Raw genomic sequence first — 23,389 nt, forward strand, 5'->3', positions numbered from 1 at the left:
CAATACTGGGAAATTGATGTGGAAAGCAAACACTGTACCCTGGTCCTCCGTGAGATGTAATGAAGAGCTATCCCACTGGGAGGAATGTGATGCTACTCTACGTTTTTTTTAAAAGTTAGAATGGCAATAGAAAAAAAGAGACGCTGCTCTGTGTTTGGGAAATGGATGTGAATTTGACATGAACAAGGAGGACTGTTTGCCTGACTACACGTCACTCCCATGTCTTGTGCACTCATAACAAAGGGGAGCTGTTGTTTTAAACGGTGTCCTTCTCACGAGATAATTGCAGGCTTTGAAGTTATGGGAGCCTGGCAGCACTGTACTGTGCTTATCGTGCACATCATGTATTTGGCTGTCTGAAACTCTGGTGATTTATGAGCCTTTCGTGGCGAAATATCCAGGGAAGTGAACGACCGTTGGCCTATGAAGCTCTGCATAGCCCTGCTGAGCAGTAGTGACTGATGATGTCACACATGCAGCAGGGGGATATGGTGAAGCGTAGAATGTTCTTTGGAATGTGCTATTGTTAGAGCTTCATATTATAAGTGCTGTTTGCCCTGAGGATGTAAAAGGGAAAGTACTTTAAGTAATCTGACGTTTGGCAAGACATGTGTCTTAGAAGGAAGGCAGCAAAATATGTGTGCAGCTATATTAAGGCAGGAATGAACAATGCTTAGAACATGGGAACCCTATGATACGAATCGAATCCAAGAGACATTGTTTGTTTAGGTGCCAAATGCTGTGGTCTCTGCTTGGCAAAAGAGACATTTTCGGCGGATTGTGATGCTGGCATGCCGCTCCGTCTCAGTTAGTGAGGCGATAGGTAGCGGCCAAGAAAGAAGGTGACATTTATAGGTCATGGAAGTATGGTGGGGTATAGGCTTGTGCAGAGAGTAACAGCCATAATGTTGGGTAGTTTGGAACTTTAATATACCTATTTAAAACTGACGGAGCATTTTGCATGTGCAGGATGGTGAGTGCCTTGGTGTGATGTGAATCTGTAGAATGGGGGCACTGCGAGGATGCAAATGAGTTCGTGTTTATAGAAGATATACATGCATCTTAAACAGTGCTGTTCTGTTATGTAAATGGGTAAGTGAAACGGTGACAATAAAGTGTGGTAATATGTTGTATTGAAGGGTATTCAGCATAATTCTTTTGAGGAATTGCAGGTTTCGAGTGCCAAGCACCATGACACATGGACACTAATGTGCATAAATCGTTGCTGTTAGTGTAAGATGGGTGGTATGTGTATGAGTGTGATAGCTTTAATCATTTTGAGGATTTTCAGCTATATTGCACATGTCAGTAGAGCCTGTGTAAATGGCTATGGACTCATAGGTTCACTTAAGAGCCTACAAATGGCTATGGACGTTTTAGTTCATAAAAGTGTTAGTTTTGGGGATTTTACTTACTATGAGCAACATGGCGTTTGTATTCAAATGTGCACAACGCAAATGTTTTCAATGCGGTTTATGTATTGTTTACAGCATATGGTTGCAGCATTCTATGATTTTGGAATGCATGTTATGATGAATCTGACTCGGATAGGTTGGAGAGAGTCAGTGAGTGTTGGGTATTGGGTGAACTCACATTCAGCATGGAAGTGTTGCAGTGTGAAATGCATGGTTTGAATTGTTTGGGTAATGTCAGTGGGGTATATAGTTTTCCTTACATTGTTTTGGTTTGGTTTGGGTAGTTACCTGTTGTGGTAAAAGTTGAACACCCATGCGATTGTTCTAGAGTGAGGTGGCGCCTCGACTCTTTCAATTAAGGATGTCAGGATTTTCTAATTTCATGTGAGGGGATTGGTCTGGTTATAGGGGTTACCTGATTCTGGTAAAGGTTGAACAGCGATGAGGTTGTTCTGTGAGGGAGGTAGCGCCTCCTCTAGGGTTTTTTTTATCCTTCTCATCAGATTGGACAGTATGTAGCTGGTGTTAAAGGGGTAGCTGGGGACGCCTGGTAATGACCCGTCGGTATTGAGTGTGGTAAGTCCTGAGATGATGAGTAAATTGTTTTCTATGACGTTACTTGTGGTATTTATTGTGGATTTCATTGTATCCATGGGTTCAACAGCTTGTTTTGGGTTAGGATGTTTTCCTTGCTATAAGACCGTTGAGTTTTTACCAGTCATTGATGTTGGCATTGGGAGTGCGTGGCCACTGCTCCCAATGGGTTTGGAAGGTTTGCACAATCTGGTCTGGTGTAATGCGTGTGGCGTTGAGTCCATGGGTGTTTGTGGTCTCAGTTATGTTTTGTGTTTCCACTTTTTGAATCCCTATGGGAATGAGGTTGTGGTTGTCTTTTTGGAGGCTTTGAGGCCTCAGCTCTCTAGAGTGGCAGTCTAGAGGCCTGCTGGAGTTCCAGGGTGGCAGCCTGGACACCCGCGTTGTTGTAGGCGGGGCCAGGTGGTAGGAGGTGTAGCAGTCTTGTGGTTGTTCAGGAATGTAGGTGAAGTAGCCCAGTTTCAGGGTTGGCCAGGTCCTGGGGTGAGAGCCCAGTTGCTTGTTTGTGGCAGGAACAGGCAGATGGATGACAGTATTTTTGTTATTGGTACATGGAATGTAGTTTGTCAGGGTGTGATGTTTTGATGGTTGGGTTTGGCCGTGGAAGAGTCTGTCTGCCAGTTGAGTGTTACGTGTGCGTATATCTTGGAAGGTAGTAGTTGTGTTGTTCTGGTATGTGACTTGTTCTGTGCATGTATGGTTTAGTAAAGGAGGGAGGTGTGTTGTATTGTGCCTGTCTGATGTGGATCTTGGAATATTCTCAGTGAGTGTTCTGTGTAGAGGCGGTTATAGCTGGCTGGCCCTGGGTGATGGGAGCCAGTGTTGTCACAGCTAATGTCCCTTATGTCTTCATGTGAAACTGTAACAAGAAAGATGGAATAAACTTACCTGAAGAAATCTTAAAGAGCTTGGAACATGCTTTTTAACAGGAGCCCCCCAGGATTGGTTCAGAACAATATTGCCTTGAACTGGAGAAAGATAAACTTTAAAACTCTTTTTCATCAAAAATGTCTTATTCCTGCGAAAGGTAAGCTGAGAGAAAGTATGAGCTGGAAGAAGCTCAGAACTTTGAGTTAAACACTGTTTCTTTTGACTTTGACATGTGTAAGGAACTCATGGTGGCAACAGTAAAGAGAGACACAAGTGATCACAGTTCATAGGTGTTTATTAAACTGTAAATGCATGATGTTACAACGCCTAAACACAACCTAAATCTAAGATGGGAGCAAGCTTCGACCATCAAATGAAAATAAAGCAGTCATTGTGGTGTCTTGTCAAAGTAAAAGTGCCTATACTAAGAAAAACCTATTGCCAATCCCTATTCTAAATACATAAATAAGTGTGGGATAATGATCCCAAGAAAGAAAGAAGAGTTCACAAATAACATGTCTGTATGCAGTACTTGAGGTCTCCCTTCCCCAAGTTTTCAGCACGGGACAAGGTGGGACTTTGGAGCATAGCACACGCTCGAGCTTTCCCAGCACGAGCCAAAAGTTCCGTACCAGCTATCAGGTTCTTCGATGGTTAAGTCTATTAACAAATGTCTCTTGCTTTCGAGGGCCTGATGTTTTCAACAAATAAACACAAATTTATGTTCCATATATACTTTGGGTGATGGCTTCACCCCTGGGTCCCCCTCTTCCGGGGCGCAGACTCCTCACAAGTCGTATTCAACAATGAACTTTGGGTGATGACTTTCCACCCCTGGATCTCCCTCGGCCGTGCTCGGACCCAATGACAAGGGGAAAAATTCACTTCCCCATGTCTTCCAATACTTCTTGCATTCACAAATCTTAATGTATTTTTTAACAATTCAAACGCCAACCTCCCTCCTTCGGCTTCACTATGGCTGTTCTTACTTTCACGAGTTTCAGGGCGTCATCACGAGTTGGGTGGTAGCCCTCAAATCCGTCAGAAACGGTACTAGTGCCACAAGACCGCTTTGCCGGATCACGACTGCAAATCCTGGCGGCGCTATTACAGCTGGCGCCAATACAGCCGGCTGTCATAGTGCCGGCAACCAAACGCGCTATCAGAGACCCATCACAAGTACGGCGTTGGCATTCTTAGCGCTGGAAAATTGGCGCTACTACCGCCACAAATACCCCCGGCCAAATGCTGGAGGTAATAGAACACATGAGCCAGCAATAAGGACCCAGGTGGAAACAATGCACACAAGAGGCCTACAATAGACCCAACCATGTCCCACACACCCTCCCCAACCCCATGTAGCCCATTAGGAGCAGGGAGGAGACACTAATAAAGGGCCCAGGTGGAAACAATGCACACAAGAGACCTACAAAAGACCCACCCATGGCCCACACACCCTCCCAAACACCATGTTTCCATTTGGAGCCGGGAGCCTTGATGTCGACATGTACATTCTGCGCCTGAAGCTACAGAGGCCTGACAACCGGCCCTGGGAGCACAGAGGGGGATGGCTGGGGGGGTGGAGGAGGAGGAGGAGAGCAAAGCGGCCAGCCATCCCCAGGGTCAGGCCAACACCCTGCGCTCTGACCGATGGGCAGTTGGTGTCTGAGTACAGGCAGGACAGGGCAACCATCACCCAGTTGCTGGACACAATCCAGGCTGACATAGGCAGCCGTATAGCCATCAGCACCGCTTTGCCACCACTTGTGAAGCTTGTGTCCGTCCTACAGTACCTCGGGACTGGCAGCTTCCAACACACATTGCCATGATGCATGGTATGGCCAAGCCCACCTTCAGTGCCGTGCAGGGACAGGTGCTGGATGCACTGCTGCTCCATGTCAATGAACACATTGCATTGCCAGCCACATAGGCACAGGTCAACTAAGTCAAGGCACAGTTCCATGTCATTGCCCAAGTCCCGAACATCATTGCAGCCCTAGACTGCACACATGTTGCACTAGTAGCACCCTGGGACCATGAGGCAGCCTACAGGAACCGATAGGGTTAACATTCCCTCAACGTGCAGATGACCTGTAGCCCCGACTGAACTTTCAGCCACTACTGCGCCTGCTACCCAGGATCAACCCACGACTCCATGGTACTGCACAACACTACCCTGCCAGCCTACATGGAGAGGCACTGAGGCCAAAACAAATGGATGTTGTGTGAATAGAATTCCTGCATGAAATGCATGCCAACGTTCACCTGATTGGGGGGGGGCAGACACACAGGAATCCCTGCCTGCCACCAGGAGACACAGCCAGCACTAGCACTGTACCATTTCCACGCATGTGTCGCACAAGAACCCCTGCACACGTTCCCCACAGCAGAACACATAGAAGTTGAATGCCACACACTTGAAAAAGCACAATCACATATAGAAACACAAGGACCAAAATACATCTTGTCTGTGTTGCAGTGCTGCTACTCACACTGACACCCAAGAGCAATGTCACCCTGGGCACCACACAGGAATGCCAAGTGAGTCCCATTGTAAGTACATCCACAAAGCCACTGTTTTTAAAAAATGTTTTATTATTTTGTATTTAGTTATAAACTTTTTACAAAATTGTATTTCTTCCACCCTTTACTGCGCCACATATATAATGTGGTTTGGTAGAAAGTATAAACACTACTTTGAATAAAGATGAAAATGCAATCTGATGGTTGTCCACATTGATTTATTGATTGCCCTCTGTGATAACACGTGTTTAGGCACTTAAACCTGTGGCTTTCTCAAATCAGGGCTAGTCCTTTACTTGGATTCATAGGTCATCTACACACACCCGAAGCGGGACACAATACAGACATTACATTGAGGAGGGATTAATCCTGTGACTTCAATTCGCACTGCAACTATGCAGATAATGTACGGATCCGAGTAAAGGACTAGCCGTGATTTGAGAAAGGCACAGGTTTAAGTGCCGAAACACGTGTCATCTTCAAGGGCAGCTTGTTATTTGAGAATTAAAGATTTCAAGCTATCACTACTTGGCGCAAGCCTCCAGAGAGTTTTCCTTTTTACTTTGTATTTACAGGTGCTCAGTCTTTCCCGCCACCAACTCCGTAGAGACGCGACAATCATTACAAAAATCCATTTGTTACAAGCAATGATACCAACTTAGCCTTAAACTCCGAAATATTGGTGTCGCCAACCTAAGACCAAGCCCAGGGAATGATAAAACATCTCTAGTAATAACAATTAAGGCCTCACCTTCAGCACAGGTCCTGATGTTGTTTGAAATTAAATGGGTCTTTAGCAATGTTCTTCATAAATCAGAACCTATTGAGGTTCCTTCTGGACTTTTGGTAGTCATCAGGGCTTTATATGGAGACTCTAGGATATCTGTCAGATGTGACGGGCAGCATGTGTACTCCAGGGAATGTATTAGATGCCCCTGGATTCAGTGACATATATATATATATATATATAGCCATGTAGTTATGGTTAAGTTGGTGTTGCCATAGGAAGAGCACTTTTTGGGCGGCTTAAAAATTCGCTCCACCTGGACGAATCCTCACCAAACTTTGCAAAAAAAGTATATGGCCCACTCTGAATTTTTTTGCAAAGTTTGGTGAGGATTCGTCCAGGGGGGGCAAAGTTATAGGGGGGGGTCCCAAAACTTTTTTTTTTCCCATAGACTGAATGGGAAATTTTATTTGCTCGCGCCTACAGCCCAAACCGCTGAACGGATTTTCACCAGATTTGGACCAGGAGCAGCGGCTTGGTCCCGAAAGCGTGCTTTTGCAAATTTGGTGAAAATCCGTCCAGTAGTTTTTTTTTAAATGACCAAAAAGTAGGTCAGAAAAAATTAGTGATATCTGTGATCTGTGTTCACTTTGCGGACACACTTCCCTGTTCGCTCCGCGGACAGGACGGTGATTGGGCAAGCAGCTTGCGTGATGTCCGCAGACATCTGACGTGCTTTTCTATTGGCTACCGTGAAGCGTGCAGTGCGTCTATTTTCAGAGACGCCCGCCATCTTTGTTTATCGGAGCGGGATCTGCTGCCTGCACAGTGTAGATGTGGGTTGCGTCGGCCACAGAAAGGTGGTGAGGCACAGGCCCTCGTGTCTCTCTCTTATTCCCCCCACCCCCCGTTCATGGCCCGCGTCTCCCATGTTCCCCCCTTGCTGATTCTCTGTGTGTTCCCCCCACCCCCCGCTCATGCACCGTTTCTCTTTCCCGTTCCCCCCGCTCATGCCCTGTGTGTCTCTCCCCTTCCCCCCACCCCCCGCACATGCCCGTGTCTCTCTCCCCTTCCCCCCACCCCCGCTCATGCCCCGTGTCTCTCTCCCCTTCCCCTCCACCCCCCGCTCATGCCCTGTGTGTCTCTCCCCTTCCCCTCTGCCCCCTGCTCATGCCCCGTGTCTCCCTCCTTTCCCCCCACACCCCACTCATGTCCCGTGTCTCTCCCTTTCCCCCCCGCTCATGCCCTGTGTCTCTCCCTTTCCCCCAACCCCCGCTCTTGCCCTGTGTCTCTCCCCTTCCCCCAACCCCCCGTGTCTCTCTCCCCTTCCCCCTACCCCCGCTCATGCCCCGTGTGTCTCTCCCCTTCCCCCACCCCCTGCTCATGCCCCGTGTCTCCCTCCTTTCCCCCCACACCCCGCTCATGCCCCGTGTGTCCCTCCCCTTCCCCCCACCCCCCAGACATGCCCCATGTGTCTCTCCCCTCCCCCCACCCCCGCTCATGCCCCGTGTGTCTCTCCGCTTCCCCTCCACCCCCTGCTCATGCCCCGTGTGTCTCTCCCCTTCCCCTCAACCCCCGCTCATGCCCCGTGTCTCCCTACCGTTTCCCCCACCCCCCTGCTTATGCCCCGTGTCTCTCTCCCCTTCCCCCACCCTCCTGCTCATGCCCCGTGTGTCTCTCCCCTTTCCCCCACCCCCGCTCATGCCCTGTGTGTCTCCCCTGTTCCTCCCCACCCCCGCGTGCCCTGTTCCCCCCACCCCCCGCTCATGCCCCGTGTCTCCCTTGTGTTACCCCCCACCCCCAGCTCATGCCCCGTGTCTCTCTTGTGTTACCCACCCACACCCGCTCATGCCGTGTCTCCCTTGTGTTACCCCCCACCCCACGCTCATGCCCCGTGTCTCCCTCGTGTTACCCCCACGCCCCCGCTCATGCCCTGTGTCTCCCTCGTGTTACCCCCCCACCCCCCGCTCATGCCCTGTCTCCCCTGTTACCCCCCACCCCCTGCTCATGCCCCGTGTCTCCCTTGTGTTACCCCTCATCCCCCGATCATGCCCCGTGTCTCCCCTGTTCCCCCTACCCCCGCTAATGCCCGTGTCTCTCCCCTGTTCCCCCCACCCCCAGCTCATGCCCCGTGTTTCCCTCATGTACCCCCCCGCTCATGCCCCGTGTCTCCTGTTGCCCCCCCACCCTCCGGTCATGTCCCGTGTCTCCCTCTGGTACCCCCACCCCCTATCCCCCGCTCATGCCCCGTGTTTCCCTCCTGTACCCCCATCGCCCGCTCATGCCCCGTGTTTCCCTCGTGTTCCCCGCACTCCCCCGCTCATGCCCCGTGTTACCCCCTCCCCCGTTCATGCCCCGTGTCTCCCTCATGTTACCCCCCACCCCGCTCATGCCCCGTGTCTCCCTCGTGTTACCCCCCACCCCCGCTCATGCCCCGTGGCTCCCTTGTGTTCCCCCCACACCCCGCTCATGCCCCGTCTCCTGTTGCCCCCACCCTCTACTCATGCCCCGTGTCTCCCTTGTGTACCCCCCCGCTCATGCCCCGTGTCTCCTGTTGCCCCCCCCACCCTCCGGTCATGTCCGTGTCTCCCTCCGGTACCCCCACCCCCTACCCCCCTGCTCATGCCCCGTGTTTCCCTCCTGTACACCCATCCCCGGCTCATTCCCCGTGTTTCCCTCGTGTTCCCCGCACTCCCCCACTCATGCCCCGTGTTACCCCCCTCCCCCGCTCATGCCCCGTGTCTCCCTCATGTTACCCCCCACCCTGCTCATGCCCCGTGTCTCCCTCGTGTTCCCCCCACCCCCGCTCATGCCCCATGTTTCCCTCGTGTACCCCCCCGCTCATGCCCCGTGTCTCCTGTTGCCCCCCCACCCTCCGGTCATGTCCCGTGTCTCCCTCCGGTACCCCCACCCCCTACCCCCCGCTCATGCCACGTGTTACCCTCCTGTACCCCCACCGCCCTGCTCATGCCCCGTGTTTCCCTCTTGTTCCCCGCACTCCCCCGCTCATGCCCCATGTTACCCCCTCCCCCGCTCATGCCCCGTGTCTCCCTCATGTTACCCCCCACCCCGGTCATGCCCCGTGTCTCCCTCGTGTTACCCCCCACCCCCACTCATGCCCCGTGTCTCCCTCGTGTTCCCCCCACACCCTGCTCATGCCCCATGTCTCCTGTTGCCCCACCCCCCGCTCATGCCCCGTGTCTCCCTCGTGTTCCCCCCACCCCTGCTCATGCCTCGTGTTTCCCTCGTGTTACCCCCCACCCCTCCCGCTCATGCCCCGTGTTCCCCCCACCACCCGCTCATGCCCCGTGTCTCTCTCCTTTCCCCCCACCCCCACTCATGCCCCATGTGTGCGCCCTGTTCCCCCCACTCCCGCTCATGCCCCATGTGCCCTGTTCCCCCACCACCGCTCATGCCCCGTGTCTCCCTCGTGTACCCCCTCACCCCCCGCTCATGCCCCGTGTGTCTCCTTTTGCCCCCACCCCCCGCTTATGCCCCGTGTCTCCCTCGTGTTCCCCCCACCCCCGCTCATGCCCTGTGTTTCCCTTGTGTTAAACCGCTGCCGCTCATGGCCCGTGTCTCCCTCGTGTTCCCCCCACCCGCCACTCATGCCCCTTGTCTCTCTCCTTCCCCCCCACCCCCGCTCATGCCCCGTGTGTGCCCTATTCCCCCACCCCCTGCTCATGCCCCGTTCCCCCGCCCCCGCTCATGCCCCTTGTGTGCCCTATTGCCCCACCCCCTGCTCATGCCCCGTGTGTGCCCTGTTCCCCCCACCCCCCGCTCATGCCCCGTGTGTGCCCTGTTCCCCCCACCCCCCGCTCATGCCCCGTGTGTGCCCTGTTCTCCCCCACCCCCCGCTCATGCCCTGTGTTACCCTCCTGTACCCCCACCGCCCTGCTCATGCCCCGTGTTTCCCTCTTGTTCCCCGCACTCCCCCGCTCATGCCCGTGTTACCCCCTCCCCCGCTCATGCCCCGTGTCTCCCTCATCCCCCCACCCCGCTCATGCCCCGTGTCTCCCTCATGTTACCCCCCAACCCCACTCATGCCCCGTGTCTCCCTCGTGTTCCCCCCACACCCTGCTCATGCCCCATGTCTCCTGTTGCCCCACCCCGCGCTCATGCCCCGTGTCTCCCTCGTGTTCCCCCCACCCCTGCTCATGCCTCGTGTTTCCCTCGTGTTACCCCCCACCCCTCCCGCTCATGCCCCGTGTTCCCCCCACCACCCGCTCATGCCCCGTGTCTCTCTCCTTTCCCCCCACCCCCCACTCATGCCCCATGTGTGCGCCCTGTTCCCCCCACTCCCGCTCATGCCCCATGTGCCCTGTTCCCCCCACCACCGCTCATGACCCGTGTCTCCCTCGTGTACCCCCTCACCCCCCGCTCATGCCCCGTGTGTCTCCTTTTGCCCCCACCCCCGCTCATGCCCCATGTCTCCCTCGTGTTCCGCCCACCCCCCGCTCATGCCCTGTGTTTCCCTTGTGTTAAACCCCCCCCCCTGCCGCTCATGGCCCGTGTCTCCCTCGTGTTCCCCCCACCCCTCACTCATGCCCCTTGTCTCTCTCTTTCCCCCCCCACCCCCGCTCATGCCCCGTGTGTGCCCTATTCCCCCACCCCCTGCTCATGCCCCGCCCCCCCGCCCCCGCTCATGCCCGTGTGTGCCCTATTCCCCCACCCCCTGCTCATGCCCCGTGTGTGCCCTGTTCCCCCCACCCCCCGCTCATGCCCCGTGTGTGCCCTGTTCACCCCACCCCCCGCTCATGCCCTGTGTGTGCCCTGTTTCCCCCCACCCCCCGCTCATGCCCCGTGTGTGCCCTGTTCTCCCCCACCCCCCGCTCATGCCCTGTGTCTCACCTGTTCCCCCACCCCCCGCTCATGCCCCATGTCTCCCTCGTGTTCCCTCCCCACCCCCCGCTCATGCCCCGTGTTTCCTTCCTTTCCCCCCACCCCCTGCTCATGCCCCGTTTGTGCCCTGTTCCCTCTCACCCCCGCTCATGCTCATGTGCCTCCCCTGTTCCCCCCACCCCCTACTCATGCCCTGTTGTGTTCTCTTTATACACCCCGCCTTCCCTTTCCATGGTGGCCATCTTGGTAAAAGATGTTCCTTCCTACACCGGGACTCCTGCGGCGTCCCGGTGTAGGAAGGAAAATCTTTTTTTTTTACCACCCGGGGTTCCCACTTTGAGGACCTAAGATGCTAGTGGTCTTCATCTATTGAAAAGGATGTTATGGTGACGTTGCACTAATAAAAACCTATACAATTCAGTAAAAAAAAGTGTTACAGGGACGTTATGGTTAAGTTGCACTAATAAAAACCTATGAAATTCAATGAAAAAACTTTGCTAAAGGGACGTTATGGTTAAGTTGCGCTACTAAAAACCTATGAAATTCAGTGAAAAAACTTTGTTAAAGGGACGTTATGGTTAAGTTGCACTACTAAAAACCTATGAAATTCAGTGAAAAAACTTTGGCAAAGGGATGTTATGGTTCCAAGTAAAAACGAAAAACCCTTGAAATTCGCCAGTTATGGTAAACTAAGCAACCATAACTCGCGCCACCACCGTGCACTGCTAAGACTAACACCCAGGACATCAAACATGACATCACAAATGTCATTGATGACATCACTGATGACATCACATGTCTGGCTCACTCTTTTTTCTTTTGCTGACATATCTAGTCCACATGGTTTTCTTCAGTAACAGTCAGAAACTAAAATGTGTATTTTATTTGTAGACGTATCCTTCAAGTAGGTTCTTACAGTAATTCCCTTAGAGTCCAGTCACATCATATGAAACATGTACATATGGGAAGACACAAGCTTGAAAGACAGCAATCCTTTTTGTGCATAAAGATAATCAATAGACTTATGAGAACTTTCTGATAGTGCTGTTGTTTTTTTTATGGCTGTACTTTCCCTGTATATGGTCATATTTGTATACATTGTACTCACACTACTTTTCTTAGGGTCCAATCACATCAAGTGATACATATAGGGTAAATAGCAGCTTTGAAACAGAGCAATCATTTATTTGCATGAAAATAATCAGTTAAGTTATGAATTGTTTCTGCTATTACTTGTGCTTTTTTGCTAACTTCACTTTCCCTGTATATACCCATATTGGTATGTGTTCTTGTGTCTTTGTGTTTTGTCTATAGTAATGCAATTATGTAATACATGTGTTTTATTAGCTACTTATTACATATTTCACAGTACACAAAAAGCTATTAAGAAAGCAATTATCATTTCATTATTCAACATATTAACATTACGAATATTATACCTTCATCTTGTACGCTGCACACAATGTTATGTTTCTGTATGAGTAGCTTACTATACTAGATAGAACCCCATAATAAAATGCTATTTATATCAATGCATCGTTCAATGCACTAATTAGGGTATGATATTTATTGCAATGATCCTTGACACTTGTCTCGCAACATTATAATAAGAATCCCTTGTACACATATTTCATGAAAAGTACATACACATGTGATGTCATCAGTGATGTCATCAATGACATTTGTGATGTCGTCTTTGATGTCCTTGGTGTTAGTCTTAGCAGTGCACGGTCGTGGCGCGAGTTATGGTTACTTAGCTTACCATAACTGGCGAATTTCAAGGGTTTTTCGGTTTTACTTGGAACCATAACGTCCCTTTGACAAAGTTTTTTCACATATATATATATATATATATATATATATATATATATATATATATATATATAAATAATATATATATGTATATATATTATTTACTTTCATGTATTACAGTCAAAGACGCAAAGGAAAATAAAAAAATCATAATACTACAAATGCAAATAAAAGATATTTAAAAGTACCATGTATGCATACAGTACAGTAGAGGATTCTTAAAATACATGACGTACACAGATAAGAAGACAATTCAAAATTCATACATCATTTATAAAAAGTTTGCAATCAAAATTCCAAATAGTCAACCAAACAAGCAAGCAGAATTATAATGTTTCAGGCAAAACAGACAAAGAAGAGAATCATAAGGCCAGGGCAATCACACATTTGCCGCCAGAATTTCCTTAGCAGACCTCACTAATGGCAGTAACTGTACACATGACAGGGCTCTACGCGAGACACCAGCAGCTGTTCAAATGATAGTCAGACATCATGAAGAGCCAGCTGCAGACTCTTATTTCCTGTAATCAGACACCGGAGCCAAAAGGCCCTCTCACCAATTGAGGACAGGTTGTGAACATAGTCACCCAGGTTTAACTGAACCACAGGAAGCATAATGGGGCACTCTGTCAATATATGCTTTCCAGTTTCAGGGCAGCCATGATTTTTGCAAATGCTACAATCTTTCAATCTGCTTCAATTTCTTAGCGGGCCCAGTATTCGCCAACACTGGCAATCTGAAGTAATAGGAACCTGTGAAAACATTTAAACCCATATGACTTCAGACTCCAGAGATGTGCATGATCCTTTAGCCTGTCCTAATCCAGTTTATTTTCCTTGTGCTCCTTCCGGTGTTCCCAGTGGCCAAGTCCCCATCAGGGGCCCCAGCCGAGAGTACTGAAAAAACTTAAGGTGGATTTAGCAAACCCCAACTTTCTTTGTTTGCCATGTCTGAGCCCAACAATCTTAATAGATCACAGTGTGGATTGGTGAGGGCCTTCAAATATATTAGGCCACCTTTCAGCAGCAGCATGGTAGCCATCAAGCAGATGCCCAATTCCAGGTGGATGATTTCCATCAGGATATGGGGGAGGTGGGGTCCTAATATATATAAATATCAAAATAAATGAGTAATGGGGGGGGTGAAACAGGGTTGCCCTCTCGCCCAACTTTCATACTCATTAGTTCTGTGCAACTTCAACTCTATGGCCGTAAAGACATCTTGAATCCCCTTCTCATTAAATGGCCTTCAGTTAAGTGCATTATCATGTGCAGATGATACGGTGCGGCTAGTCTTAACCCCTAAGGGTTTACAGTCAAGGTTGGATTATGCCAATATGTACTTTAAACATCACAGGTTGACATTAAATCTTGCAAAATCAAAAATCTTGGTTAAAAAAAAATGAAGTGCATCCCTACTAAGTGGTCAATTGAGAATCAATAGCCAGAGGTAGTGAATGAATACAATTATTTGAGCCTGCTTTTATTCCAGTAATGGGTCTTGGAAAAACATAAGTATAATCTTCAAGCAGGCTCTTGTGGCTTTGGGTGGACGTATGCGTTTTTACCATCAATTTGGAGCAGGACGCCTGGATAAATTCCAACAGGTATTGCAGGCTAAGATTAATATGGCAATTCTTTATGGGGCAGAAGTATGGGGCTCTACCCTGTGTACCGCTCTAGAAAAGGTGCAAAATAAGTGTCTGCGTAGGCTAGTAGGCTACCCACCAAATACTCTGGCAGACGCTCTTCGTTATGAATTGGGCGTGGCAAACATCGCCCTTTTAGCAGATGAGCGTTTTCTGGACTTCTTCTTAAAATGTTTATATACCCCTTTACCGAACCCTAACCTCTCTGCAGCGGTATCAGAACTCAGCAAGGACACAGTTAAAGTCAACGAAAACTGTTTTGCGAGTGGGCTGAACCTAATATCCGATTACAGATTGACGGCTGAGGAAGTACGGCCTGTGCATTTAAAATCTTCGTACAAGCCCTTACTTAAAAAAAGGGCAGCCGAGATTGAAGTGAGAGCGTTTTCTGAACGAGTAGTCTAATTTCCCACTCTGAGGTTTTACGATTGGACCTTAGTGTCCCCGAAATCCCAACCAACAATAGTTAGATTATAGGCCCATGATAGCCATATGCTATTGCTTATGGCACAAATTAACGTACTGCTGCAAGAGAGAGTACCATGGCTAAGATTAGAGAAAATGTGTCCCTGTGGTCTGGGTTGTGGGGGGGGATCTCCTTCACTTTTAACAGTTTACCAGTTCCCAATTCACCTGAGAAAGTGTTGGCTTAGGCAGCATTTTAATCAGAGCAATATAAGAACATGTATTGGCGCAACACATTGTTTTATGAATAGTAATGATGGCAAATCTTTATCTGACGCAGGTAATTTTATTAAGGAAGCTTTTAAAGTATCAAATGTTTTATGGAAGATGGGATTCAGTATGATGTTACTGTGTGTATCATTGCAATTTTAATCCTGTTAATGGATGCAATGTCCGAATAAAATTTATTTTTCATCTCTTAAATCAGAATATCTACAACAAAGTAGAAGGAAAATCAACTGTTTTCAACAAAGCCTGAGGGTATTTCTTATTAGGACCATTTAATCAAGCAGCCAGTGGGAGCACATTTAAACAAACTGATGGGACTGATCTCCCATAATCCGGGGATTTGATCTCACAAAGGTTGCCTCCTAATTCTGAATGGACACGGATCTTGGCATAAAGCGTCAGAGAAGGTAAACTGCTTATGTGTAACCACTCGGCCTGATTCTCCAGCTTTAGTGCTCTATCCTGAAGTCTTCCAGTGGTTTGATATATTCTGGTCCTGAAAGGTACTTGAAAGGCCCCACTTGAGCAACCATGTGCAACCTCTGGAGTAAAACTGTGCTTTGCCAAGGAATTAGCGATCTCTGGTTCCGAATTTAAAATATCTGGGCTTGAGTTGAAACCAATAAGAATTTTGTATACAGTACCACACGAACCAGTTGGGAATAAACCTTCATGCACATAACCCTTAGTTCTAACCCCAGAGCACAAATATGTGTGCCCTGAGGAAGCCCAGTTACACATCTGAGAAAACAATTTGATGTACACCAAATTGGTTTTTGCTACCATATCAACATTATACAACAGTCTCAAACACTTTCATTTATGTGTCCAACGTGTGTGCACCATAGTTGTGATAAAATGCTAAAAGCCCTCCAATTTGTGAAGAAGCCCTCTTTGCAATCGTGTTTATGTGGAGAGTCCAGCTGCCATTGTTAGAAAAGAATGGGCCCATATAAAGTTAGGCATTAACCACTTCAACTTTCACGCCATCCAAATTACACCAGACATAATTACAGGCCTTACGGGAGACCATAATCTTTGTCTTTGTTAAATTTAAAGTTGTACATTAAAGAATCTCTTTGCGTACACTAAACTTTGATGCGGCCAATCTGGTGTAGGATCAACATGAGTATTATCATCATAGAACTATACTAAATGCCACGTAAAGAGTTAAGTATGAAATATACTTGAGACTTACCGTGGTTAGCATCACAAAATAATTAAAAAAAAGAACCAAGCTAATAAACATCCTTGTCTAACACCCCTATTAGTGGACGAAACAGGGCATATTTGTCATTCCTGGTGCAGCTCACAACGGTGGTAGTTTCTGCGTAACTCAAATGAATCAGTTGCCCCATCCCCGCAGGCACACCCATTTTGTCCAATTCAGACCAACGTACACTGACACCAATAGAATCAAAAGCTTTAACCAGGCCTAAAAAGGCAACATATGCACATCTCTTTCTGATCCTGGTGAACATTTCTATAACTGTTTAAAGTGAAGCAATTATCAACAGTAATCAAACCTTTTGTAAAAACCTGCCTGTGCAAGAATATTATTAACTGAGGCCCATTCTTCCAGAATTAACATGAGACATTTAGAGAAGGTTTACTTGACACGTCAAGGAAATAAATCGGACGGTAACCACGTGGGTCTATTGTAGAGCCTTCTTTGAAGAAAGGAATCATCAAACTATCTCTCCATGATACGGGTAGGACACTTGTATGAGCAATAGCAATTAAAACACGCTCTAACAATGGTACCCACCACTCTGGGAACCAGACAAATATTTCTGACCTTAAACCATCCGGACCTTCAGCGTTCCCATTTTTGATAGGCCTCACGCAAGTTAAAATCTCACCCTCGTAGAAGACAATTCTCTCTCCTTGAGATTCTACAAAAAAGCTAGTGCCATTTGATAGTAAATCAAATGAAGTATCCTGAAAAGTGAGAAATCTACACTGATTGGGGGATGTAACCGTGTTCCTGAGCGGAAGTACCCTCAAAGCCCCCGAGACTAACTTCCAGAAGATTATAATATCATTTAAATAAAAAAATTCTTGTCCAGTAAATCCCAACCTACACTTTTGCGGAATTCTTTTGAACAAATATACCAGTTTTTGTTACTGAAAAATGCAGGCGAGATCCCCAGCATCCCTCCCTTACATCCTCCACCCCCTTCTATATACCTTACCCCAACTTGCCATCTGAATTTTGCAGTAAAATAAGAGTGGTAAAACATTTTAAAAAAAAGCAATTCAGGGAAAGTGTAGGCCAGCAAAAGTGAGTAATACGCATCCCATTGCTACAAGATAAACTGGCTTTTCTTCTTTTTCAGAAGCTTCTTACAGGACTGTTCTAAATGAAAACAGCGGCCTCAGTTAGCTCCTTACACTTGGCTTTAACCTGTTCATAAGAAACCACTATCCAGTATCAAACCATGGGCCATCGCTGGCAATACACTGCCCAACCACAAATGCAATGTTAGAGAACGGTGTTACTTTCCTAGATATTTCAGAGAGCAGAAGCTAAAAAGAATGTACTACTCCTGTGGGATTGATCCAGCTCTTCTCTCCCCAATCTAGGCATGACAGGATAAAGAACCAGATGAATAGCATGAACCCCAGAAGAAGAATTTGTCGGAAGGGGGCTGTCCACCCCCAAACAGCAAGTAGACTGTTGCGATAACTTCTAGAACAAATTGGATTTGCAAAGTCTCTGACATTTTTTCAATGAGTAATAATCAACCAAGCATTAATCAACAATAGACAGCTTCCCTTTAATTCTACATATTCATACTCCAATATAAAAATGCATATGATGCGCCCTTTAGCATCATACTGCTGATTTCAAGCATAACTTGGTGGAATCAAACAACCTTCTATCATTTGCCTCCAAACTGCACAGCCTCAATTAAGCATTCATTTCATCCATAACAATAATTCTATGGAAAGAACAGCTCTCAAGTACACCACACAAGCCACGCGTCTAGTGCTGAGCTGCAATTATATCTGAAAAAGAAATATAGTATGGTCTTAGAAAAGTATCTGTAGGAGGTGGAGAATTTCTCGGCCACAAATCTTTTTATGAAGATGCAGTTGGGGATATCATATGATATGGCATTTATAACGCGCCTATACACAAGTGTTTCAAGGCGCAACGCAGCAAGGGAGGGGAAACAGAGGGAAGACAGAGACAACAATCCTACTAGGCTAGGTGTCATTCAGATCGCACAAGTGCAGGGGTGGGGGGAAGGGGAAAAGTGCGGGGGAAAGGAGGGGAAGTGCAGTACATCGGATAATAGAATAAATAACAAGTAATATGGGTGGCAAGTGCAAGGGTAAGTGTAGACATCAGGTGTCAAGTGCTGGTAGGGGGACTGTAGGTGAACAGAAAACAGTCCCCAAGTGCAGGGGTTGGCAGGGAGGCAGTGCAGGTGTGCAACTGGCGGGGGGGGTGCCTGGGCCTGAGATCTGAGGGTGGCCAGGTAACCAGTGCAGTTTCAATTTCAGCCAGGAATTCAGCAGGGGAGAGAAGGAGAGAACCCAGAAGCAAAGAGGAAGGTTTGGAGGTGCTTCCGGAACCGGAGATGGTTCTCCTCAGGTTTCAGGGAGGCAGGGAGGCTGTTCCAGAGGGAGGCCACAGCCGAAGAAAGATCTACCACCAACTCGTTGCTTGGAGAAGCGACTGATCCTGTGGGAGTTGGAGGCGGATGAGCGAAGGGCTCGAGAAGGAAGATATTTAGGAAGAAGGAGTTGAAGGTAATGAGGCCCCAGGCCCCAAAAGGCCTTATGGACAATGCAGAGGGTTTTGTACTTAATCCTCGCAGCCACTGGGAGCCAGTGCAGATATTTCAGTCTTGGAAAGTTACGATCCCTGGGCTTGAGACCAAGGACAAGTCTCGCAGTCCTGTTCTGGATAAGTTGCAGAGGGCAGAGAGTAGAAGCAGGCAGATTAAGAAAGAGGCTGTTGCAATAGTCCAGCCTAGAGGGAACCAGAACTCTGGAGACAGTGAGCTTCTGGGGGAAGGAGAGGAAAGGAAGAATACCTCTGAGGAGATGCAGGTGGTAGTGTGAGTTCTTAGAGACATCTGAGATGTGAGGGGAGAAGGAGATTGTACAGTCGAAGTTTGTCGCTGGCCGAAAATACAGTCAAATGGGAAATATCTTTTTATTAGAAACATTTATTGTAAGTTTTGCCCCAATGTCAAAGACTATTTGGGCCATTTTCTAATATTCTGTCTGAGATACACTTCTTTGAGGAGACGTTGCAATATTTTGCAGTTGCAACAGTTAACAAGGCAATTAGAGTAAGCTGCATGGGTCATTCAATTGTCATGATTTCAAATGCCATCCCGTATTTATTCAGGGTGTGGCTGATTAGAGCAAAGCAGGGCACCATTTTATAATGAAGCTCTCTTGACTTTTAATACATTGTATTGCTTGTATTTATAATTGGGGACATGTTTTTAGCAATATACATATTTTAATTGCATATGTGGTTAAATGATGCTTTAACATGTTTATATGTAGTAAATTACACTGGCACTTTATAATTGTAACTAGCAGGGAAAGAATTTCTGGACCTACCTTCTAATTTATATTTTCTGTGCTGTTCTTTTTTAAATGAATTGCTGTTATCTTTTACGTGCTGTGCTTTTATGGCTAAAGCCAAAATACTGCCACTTTGACTGACTAATAAGCCAATATTGTTACTAAACTGTATTGGGCTCATTTATTTGGGGAAAATATAATACTTCGTTAGTAGGACCTTCTGCCCACAGAAAGAGGGATCTTTCAATGAAACAACAGCTTGTTACAATCGTTCATAATCGTTTCTAAAAGAAAATGAGTCGACTGGCGAATTACTGTTATTGTACCTTTCGTCGTCGCCCGTTTGGAAACTTTTCTGCGCTTTTTGAAGAAACTACAAGGTCGATCAAGCAAAAATCACTAACCACGTGTCCTGCAGACAAATCATATCAAAAGCCTCAGATAAATTAAGTCACCTACATCTTTTAGTGTATTCTTAACCCCTGCAATATCTAGGAAATTAACTTCATAACACGGCTGACAGAAGCTCAAGTAATAGTCGCAGAAAAGTCTCTGACCAGCTCTAGAGACTCAATGGGGGAACAGAATAAATGCACACGTATCCCCCGCAGTTGTCTGCTTTGAGAGAGCACTTGGGAATAAGCTATTTGAATTCTGGGGCATGTTCCAGCTCCTTCTTAGTTAAATCAAAAAGTCTTGGATTTAATGGTTTTTCAAACAGTGGCATGGTAACTACAGGATCACCTGCAAGAGTTAAATTAGCACATTTAAACCATGGATTATGCAAATGGCAATATTTGAATTTGGCACCCAAGAACACTTCCATTCCCTATTTACCAGGGCATCTCTACAATTGACTATACAAGCATGAAGGCACGAATTAATAAAGCAAAAACGCACAACCCCCAAAAACTACACAATCGGATAAAATGTACAAATCTTAAATTACATTTCTGAGAAAGCTAACTTTTCAAACAAGGCATTAATCAAGGTTCACTTGTATGCATTCTTATTCCTATGACAGTGGCCTTTAAAAGTGCACACCGGGTTTCGTTTCCTCCATTGGTATAATGGCTCGGAAGCAGAGGCTGACTTAAGAGTCCAGAGTTGGGGAATAGGAACCACTAGCCCAGCATCCAGAAGAACACAAAGGGTGGATGATTCAACCTACGATGTAAGGGATGGGAGGTCGAGCAAAGACTTGTTGCCATTTCTACCACAATCCAATGGGCTTTTAGCTGGAATGAGATTTGTTTACATTTTGATTTATTGCATTTATAATACGTATTTCCTAAGGGAGAACCAGGCAGGAGACCTGCATCCAGGTGCTGATGACAAGAGAGTGCAAAAAAGAATAATTCCCTGTTCAGATTATTGAAAATGATATATCTTTTTTTTTTACAGAATAAGCTTCATGAGTCAATGTGGCAAAGTATCATCTGGTGCTTCTTCCAAAGACTAGGACCCGCTATTGAGAAACATATGTCGCCTCTAGTTATACATCGTGAAGGGGCGGTAATCAATAAATGCTTGTTCACTCAGCATAGTGTTCTCAAAGGGTGAGATCAATGTATCTTTGAGCTGGGGTTGACATGCGCAGGATCATGACTCCATTTAAAAAGGAAACAGAATATCTTAACAACAATGCATTGCTGAACTGGAAGCCAAGGTAGATTTTATTGATAGGAGGAGACCGAGAACCACTTAGGTATTTTAAATTGTGGCGGCTTGCAGCATTCTGAAAAGCCTGAAGCTTATTTAAATGGTTGTCTGAGATGCAAGCACACATAAAGCATTGGCATGGTGAAAATGTGAATGCCCACCTCTGAGGCACGATCCTCTCGCAGAAGAAAATGAAGAGTCCGACTAAGGGGCAAAGAAGAAAAAGAGATGGCCACACTACTTTGTTAATCTGATGTGTGAGAGTTAAACCAAGCTCCCAAATTTCCCCTAGATTCTTGACTTTGCTGGAAAAGATGTGGGTAATCCAAATAGATTTGGAGGAGGAGGTAGTGATGAGTATCACTTAAAAAGTGTTTGTGGCCTAGCAACTTTTTTCTGTATTAGTTGGTTTGAGCTTCAGTGTGTTAGGAATCATCTATTGACATATCTTTGATAGATAGTCCTCTGTAGAGGGATAAATCCCAGTGGAGCCCGATCTTTTACATATATCGGTGCATCGTTGGCATACGAGTGGAATAGTAACTGACATTTCTGAAAAATTCTCATTAATGCATGCAGGTATATTAAAAAAAATTAAAGGTGACAGGGCTGAACCCAGAGGGACTCCATAAACTACGGGGGTGGAGTTACATATGAAGCCACTGAGCTTAATCCTTTGAGATCTGCCTGCAAGGAAACTACTGAACTACAACAAGGTTTTTGACCAGACATCCCCACTAAGCCGGAAGGGATTGCAATGCAGCTGAATCCACAGAATGGCTAGCTGTAATCACGGCACACGTCTGGGCAAGCTCAGGCACGTTGACTCCAAGAGCCGTGCAGTATGATGCCAAAGCACACTTTCCCAATAATTGCCCAGTGCATCTGTTCAAATTAGCTGCTGAAAGATTTGATGAAGAAACATGTGATTAGGGCTTGAAACCTTTGGAATGACTGAATTATGTCTGCAAGGCTGCATCTATCCTCTTTTCCGGTGTGGCAAACTTGCAGGTAGTGAGTTCAACTGTCTGAAGAGCGCAAGCTGAGGATAACCTATCCACATTGTTCTTATAAAGGCTTGTCGATTATGCCAATGCTTCTATCAGGGAGCACCCTATCAACCTTCCTTTTGTCGCTCAAAGCAGAAATATCTGTTTGATTTCTTTGAAATCACCCTCAAGCCAAAGAAACAGAGCTAATAGATCTGTGCCTGCTGGAAGGTGATCACAGTTTGAAAGTGTAAGTAGATGTTCAGAAAAGGAGCTGAAACCGCCTTCATGATTTAACATTAGAACATGGGCACTGCTTCTAGTCTTATTATCATTGATAAAAGACCTGCTCCCGGAAGCCCCGACAGGATTGTCGGTATACACATTTGTGATTACACCTAGAAAAGATGGAATAGTAGGAAATATTGGTTGAAAAGTGGAATGGCCAGCATGCTGGTTAGAACTATCCATTAGAGGCACAACATTTTGGCTTAATCCTCCTTCACCTGTATTTGCTTTGTCAGCAGTACAGGTTTCTCAGCCAGTACCTCTTCCATAATGACATGGACCCTCAGTGGAGCATCTTGTCAATTTTGATAGTTTTCAGCATACATCTGATCTATAAAGTGCTGCAAGGCTTCAAGCAAACATTTGACTGATGGCTATGGTATCTGTGCTTTAAAACAGCCAGTGTGGGTTGCAAAACAGTAATTAACTGGATTGAATTCCATGATTTGAACCTAAGTGAGGATTGCTTGGATAATCCAGAGAGGTGCCTGTCCCTGCCATTACTTCCATGGTTACAACTGGTTTTGACACAGCAGAAGCTCACTTGCCATTCAGCTCACCAGACAAGTGCAGGCAAGGGTTAGTGGATGCAACAGCCTCAACAAATCTTCCATTAGTAGAAGACATTAAGTTTGAGATCAGGGATGCACTTGTAGCAACCACCACCTTCTAGGTGATGCAACCTTAGTGGGCGAAATGAGGACAGCGGCTCAAAGTTCAAGACAGCAGGATTCTGGACCTGGTTATTATACAGGTCTAGCCCACCTTCCA

The 23,389-nt window shown here is 46.9% G+C and overlaps 1 protein-coding gene across 1 annotated transcript in view; it reads right to left on the reverse strand.

Annotated features, from left to right (window-relative positions):
* The window catches only part of LOC138491202 (cytochrome P450 2J2-like), a 568,063-nt gene that overhangs the window by 201,127 nt on the left and 343,547 nt on the right, over positions 1-23,389 (reverse strand). The window lies entirely within an intron of this gene.

This window comes from Ambystoma mexicanum, chromosome 10 (assembly GCF_040938575.1).
Source record: "Ambystoma mexicanum isolate Mex_15411 chromosome 10, UKY_AmexF1_1, whole genome shotgun sequence".
NCBI classification, from domain to species: Eukaryota; Metazoa; Chordata; class Amphibia; order Caudata; family Ambystomatidae; genus Ambystoma; species Ambystoma mexicanum.